Raw genomic sequence first — 6,261 nt, 5'->3', positions numbered from 1 at the left:
AGTTCGCTCAACACTACCCTCAACCAAAGTGCCGCAAGGCGCTGCCCTGACCACTTAGCTTCAGGGCCAGCCAATTGTTTTCTATTAAAGGGGTAGTCCCAAGATTTAAAGGGGTGCTCTAAGAGAATGTCAAATATGTCAGGAAGTAGTGTACAGATAAAACAAAACTAAAACTTGACTCACCTTTAGGGCTCATGCATCCAAACGTATTTATTTTCCCTTTTTTTTTTTTTTAACGGGTCCGAATGCAGAACCATTCACTTCAATGGAGCTTAAAAAACCCCGAAATGACTCCGTGTGCATTCCGTGTCTGTATGTCCGTTCCGCAAAAAAATAAAATAAAACAGAACATGTCCTTTTCTTCTCCGTTTTGCGGATAAGGACAGGCATTGTTATAACGGATATGCGAAAACACAGACATCACACGGATATCATCTGTTTTTTTGCGGATGTCTCGTCCACTACAGCACAGCGCCATACATTTGGTAGTGGTTGTGTCTGGTACTGCAGCTCGTTGTAAATGGCACGGTGCTGTAATACCAGATACATGGACAAGAGTAGCGCTGCTCCTGGAAGAAAGCGGTCATGCCCGTTTCAAATCTCATAAGGCTGGAGCAGGCCCACAGTGCGTCAGCCATGCGAGGTCAAATTTAGGCACAGCATTTTTTTCCTCTGTTTTCCTTAAAGGGGTTCTCTGGGAATTAAGAAAAGGAAAATACTTAAATATTACTTTATTATAAATATATTCCCAAATACCTTTCATTACTTATAATTAGGGTTGTCCCGATACCACTTTTTTAGGACCGAGTACAAGTACCGATACTTTTTTTCAAGTAGTCACCGATACCGAATACCGATACTTTTTTTAAATGTCATGTGACCGTTTTGGGGGATCTGTGGATGACGCACTGTCATGTGGGGGATCTGTGGATGGCACTGTTATGGGGGATCTGTGAATGGCACTGTTATGGGGATCTGTGGATGGGACTGTTATGGGGGATCTGTGGATGGCACTGTTATGGGGGATCTGTGGATGGCACTGTTATGGGGATCTGTGGATGGCACTGTTATGGGGGATCTGTGGATGGCACTGTTATGGGGGATCTGTGGATGGCACTGTTATGGGGGATCTGTGGATGGCGCTGTTATGGGGATCTGTGGATGGTGCTGTTATGGGGGATCTGTGGATGACGCACTGTCATGTGGGGGATCTGTGGATAGCACTGTTATGGGGGATCTGTGGATGGCACTGTTATGGGGATCTGTGGATGGCACTGTTATGGGGGATCTGTGGATGGCACTGTTATGGGGGATCTGTGGATGGCACTGTTATGGGGATCTGTGGATGGTGCTGTTATGGGGGATCTGTGGATGGCACTGTTATGGGGGATCTGTGGATGGCACTGTTATGGGGGATCTGTGGATGGCACTGTTATGGGGGATCTGTGGATGGCACTGTTATGGGGGATCTGTGGATGGCACTGTTATGGGGGATCTGTGGATGGCACTGTTATGGGGATCTGTGGATGGTACTGCTATGGGGTGGGGGGATCTGAGGATGGCATTGTTATTTGGTGGGGGATCTGTGGATGGTGCTGTTATAGGGGATCTGTGGATGGAACTGTTATGGGGAGGATCTGTGGATGACACTGCTATATGTCATCCACAGATCCCCCTCATAACAGTGTCCCCCAATACACCGGGCCCCGCCGCTCACCGAAGTATTTATAAACGTGAATCCTTATCCTGTTGTTAAGTTGAACTAACGCTGCCCTCTCCCATGTTCCCCTGTATCCCCCTGTATCTCCACAGCACTTACTTAAGCTTCCATAGCAGGCAGAGCAGACGGCAGCAGTAATGTCACTCACTGACGTCGAGCGTCTGCTCCGCCTGCTTCACTCATAAAGTGGGCGGAGCAGGCGCTCTACGTCAGTGAGTGACGTTACTGCTGCCGTCTGCTCTGCCTGCTATGGAAGCTTAAGTAAGTGCTGTGGGGATACAGGGGAACATGGGAACATGGGAGAGCGCAGCGTTAGTTCAACTTAACAACAGGATAAGGATTCACGTTTATAAATACTTTGGTGAGCGGCGGGGCCCGGTGTAAGAGTACAGTGACTGCACCGGGCCCCGCCCATAGTTACGCCCATAGTATTCTATTTATGTATCGGGGCGGGGTATCGGCGGCTGAGTACCGCCGAGAAAACTCGGAATCGGTCCCGATACCGATACTAGTATCGGTATCGGGACAACCCTACTTATAATGGATCATTTTGTCTGGGGAGCAATGATTAGGAGAAACAAAATTGCCGCCATCCTATTAGTACACACAGAACCTGTCCTAATCACACAGGACAAGTTACTACAGAACAGGGAGCTGAAGATCTGTCTCACCCTCCTCTCTGTACTTCATGTCTTCTCATGGACTCCTTTCCTACAGAGATTCAGCTAAAGATCTTATCATCTGTATTCAGGATAATAATCCCTGACAAGCAGAGCAGAGCAGAGGATGAGGCAGCGCTTTACCTCAGTGCTGTGAAGTAACTTGTCCTGTGTGATTAGTTACAGGTTCTGTGTGAACTAATAGGACGGCGGCCACTTTATTTCTCCTAATGATTGATAGACAAAATGAGCCATTATAACTACTGAAAGGTATTTGGGAATCTATTTACAATAATATAATATTTAAGTATTTTCACTTTATTAATTCCTGGGAGTACCCCTTTAAAGGACGTATCCAATTTTGCCAGGTACATTTTTGCTTTTAAAGTGTATCAGGTTTTTTTTTTGGGGGGGGGGTTATATGTGGAACGAGGTATTTTTTAATGGCAAGAAATAAAAAAAAACTGTTCTGCCATTGTTTGTATTTTGCCTTTTAAGGTTACTTTCACACCTGCGTTTAGGTGCGGATCCGTCTGGTATCTGCACAGACTGATCCGCACCGATAATTCAAAAGCTTGTATCCGTTCAGAACGGATCCGTTTGCATTACCATGAACCGTTTGCATTCATGATAATGCAAACGGATCCGTTTTGACTTACATTGAAAGTCAATGGGAGGCGGATCCGCTTTCAATTGCACCATATTGTGTCAGTAAAAACGGATCCGTCCCCATTGACTTACATTGTAAGTCAGGACGGATCAGTTTGGCTCAGTTTCGTCAGACGGACATCAAAACGCTGCAGGCAGAGTTTTGGTGTCCGCCTCCAGAGTGGAATGGAGGCTGAACGGAGGCAAACTGATGCATTCTGAGCGGATCCTTATCCATTCAGAATGCATTGGGGCTGAACTGATCCGTTTTGGACCGCGTGTGAGAGCCCTGAACGGATCTCACAGGCGGACCCAGAAACGGCGGTGTGAAAGTAGCCTAAGCCCCTCACTGTACGGTATATGACATGTTCACTTTATTCTACACGTTAGTACAGTTATGGAGACCCCAAATTTATAGTTTGTTATTCTTTAACACTTAAAAAAAAAAAAAAAAAGAATTCTAAACTTCTAAAAAATAAAACATTCTGGCGCCCATAACTTTTTTTTATCTTTCTGTCCTCCGAGCTGTGCGAGGGCTACGTTTTGTAGCGTGAGCTGCAGTTTTTATCCATACCATTCTGGGAAACATCCCATCTTTTGATATTCTATATTTTGGGAGGGTGAGGGTCCCAAAAAAATAAAAATCTAGCACTGGGATTTTTTTTTTTCTTTCCCACAGTTAATACAATGTTTTAATTTGGACAGGTCAGTAGAAATAGTTTGATATTTTATAAACTGGCCTTTTTTTTTTTTTTATAAAAAGAAAATGTGAAAAAAAACAAAAAAACTTTTTAGTTAGTCCCTTGGGAGACTTGGACCCACAACCATTTCATCAGTGCAGTTACAGTAGTGTATTCTGCTTTTCCTATTCTCCTATCACAGGGTGGAACAAATCCTCACACGTGACCTCCACGAGAACCGCTTAGTACCCCACGGCTGCGTCGCTACTGGCCACAGGCATCGAGGGGTTAAACAGCCAGGCATCGGCTGTACGACTCCGGGACCTGCCGTTACGTCCTAGGTGGTTAAAGGGTTCGTCCAGGACTAGAAATAGATGTTTTTGGAAGAAAGCAGCCATTTATTTCAAGACCTGGAAAACCCCTTTAAAGACGGTTAAAGTCGATGTGTTTTTGGCGCACTTCTGGCATTTATCATCTCTTCTCTATAAGACCTGGAAAATGTAAAAACTTTTTTTTTTTTTTTACACTTGGTAAAAAATATGCAATTGAAATTCATGCAGACACATTAAAAAACCCTTGCACATGAAGCCTCAGACCCCGAGATACGTTCTCACTTTAATACATGGCACCTAAAAGTCATGAGAAATAGCGCCTCTTAGTGGCAGGGCCCGGATCACACACTACCCTCCACATTGGCACAAACAAGCCCCGCCATAAGGACACCATACAGGACCGGACAGCCCGTATGGCGCCCCCCCATGAGCAGGCGCCGCACACAACGATAAATGCTCGCCCCCCGAGTCGCCCCTTGCTGTCAAACTTTTTCTTTTCCTTTTTTTTAGTTATATCAGTTTCTGGAAAAGTTGGGTGATGAACCACGGGGTCGGGGTATACAGGCACACTTTATACTTTCCTTTTTATGATCCACACTGGGGTTTGGCTTCAAAAACCACATTGAAAAACCTGCACGTGTGAACAGAACCACTGCGGCTCGTCACGTGACACGTAGAACAGCGAATATTGGGACTTTTTGATATTTTAGGGTTAAATGGCAGGATAACGCTACATCGCTGAGTATGGCAGCAGGTGAAGGGGTAATATATGAAAACTATATGTCAAATGACTGAAAAATAAACTTATAGCAGGTAAAGCAACTTTTTTTTAAGGCATATCTTTAGATTAAGATGTTTGGGGGGGGAGCAGCAGTGCTGGGGCATGGTGTAGTAGAGGTGAGTGAGTGCAGGACATCAGACAGGAGTCAGCCTTACTCACACATTGCTCCAACTGCAAGTGCACTAATCACCGGGTGACCTCAGCCGCTCCGAGCACCAGGGGGCGACACTCCTCATCCGGGGCAAAAAGTAAATGCTCCAGCAAAGGCAAAACATATGCAAAACAATCCGACAGGCGTTCCTGCTAGACACCTACGTTTGGGGGCTTTCCGCGCAAAACCAATACCCTCTACTTGCACACATTTCCGCCTCCGAAGGCCCCCGGAGTGAGCTGCCTACCGCGATGCCTGTTTCTCTTATTACTACATGATAACAGGACGGCGGGCCGAGGTGTGTAGTGAGGGCGGCCGCCTCGCCCCCTTCCCTTCTCCCGACTATTCACCTGCTGCTTCCGCCGCCTCACGAGCTGAAGCGAGCGAAGCCGTCCAGCTTGGAGCCATCGGGCGGCGCCATCTGGGGGCGAAGAGGTTAAAAGGCGCGCTGAAGGCCGTCAATGGGGGCTCGCGGGGCTTCCCATGGGGGGGAGGTGACGTCAGCCAAGGCCTCCAACGGCGCGTCATGACGCCAGTGACGTACGAAATCACGTGGGGGCGCAGAGGCGATTAGCTGGGGAAGCCTCTGTGACGTCTGACTGTATAGAAGTCCCGTGTGTCCTGCGGTTTCCATTGCGTCTGTTCAATAGACTGACCGGCCTGCCTGAGCGCCTTCACTCATTACAGTGTCTCTTAAAAAAAAACGCATGCGTGTTTTTATAGTACATGCGTTTTTATGGCATGTTTTTTGTTCACGTTTTAAATTAGTTTTTCAGGCTTTTTTTTTCTGCCTTTGAAAGCTCCCATTGACAGGAAAAATCAAATATTAACCACCTCCGGACCGCTGTACGCACAGACGCGTCCTGGAGGTGGTTGATTCATTCCTCCTGGACGCGCCGGCGCGTCCTCTCGCGAGACGCGAGATTTCCTGTGAACGCGCGCACACAGGCGCGCGCGCTCACAGGAACAGAAGGTAAGAGAGTTGATCTCCAGCCTGCCAGCGGCGATCGTTCGCTGGCAGGCTGGAGATGTGTTTTTTTTAACCCCTAACAGGTATATTAGACGCTGTTTTGATAACAGCGTCTAATATACCTGCTACCTGGTCCTCTGGTGGTCCCCTTTGCTTGGATCGACAACCAGAGGACACAGGTAGCTCAGTAAAGTCCCACCAAGCACCACTACACTACACTACACCCCCCCCCCCCCCCCCGGTCACTTATTAACCCCTTATTAGCCCCTGATCACCCCATATAGACTCCCTGATCACCCCCCTGTCATTGATTACCCCCC

General features: G+C 47.2%; 1 protein-coding gene across 2 annotated transcripts in view; it reads right to left on the bottom strand.

The window, feature by feature from the left end:
* Positions 1 to 5,629, bottom strand: part of GPBP1 (GC-rich promoter binding protein 1) — a 22,282-nt gene extending 16,653 nt beyond the window's left edge. The window contains exon 1 of one of the 2 annotated variants that reach the window (XM_040420924.1): positions 5,322 to 5,629. The gene's annotated coding sequence lies outside the window, so the exon portion shown is untranslated. Of the gene's footprint in view, positions 1 to 4,979; positions 5,180 to 5,321 lie in introns of those variants that run through there. The other variant, XM_040420922.1, reaches the window with a different exon arrangement.
* Positions 5,630 to 6,261: the final 632 nt, after the last annotated feature.

The sequence above is a fragment of the Bufo bufo genome, chromosome 2, assembly GCF_905171765.1.
Source record: "Bufo bufo chromosome 2, aBufBuf1.1, whole genome shotgun sequence".
Taxonomy (NCBI): Eukaryota; Metazoa; Chordata; class Amphibia; order Anura; family Bufonidae; genus Bufo; species Bufo bufo.
Note: the sequence above shows the minus strand (reverse complement) of the source record. Positions and strands in the feature narration are given on the sequence as shown.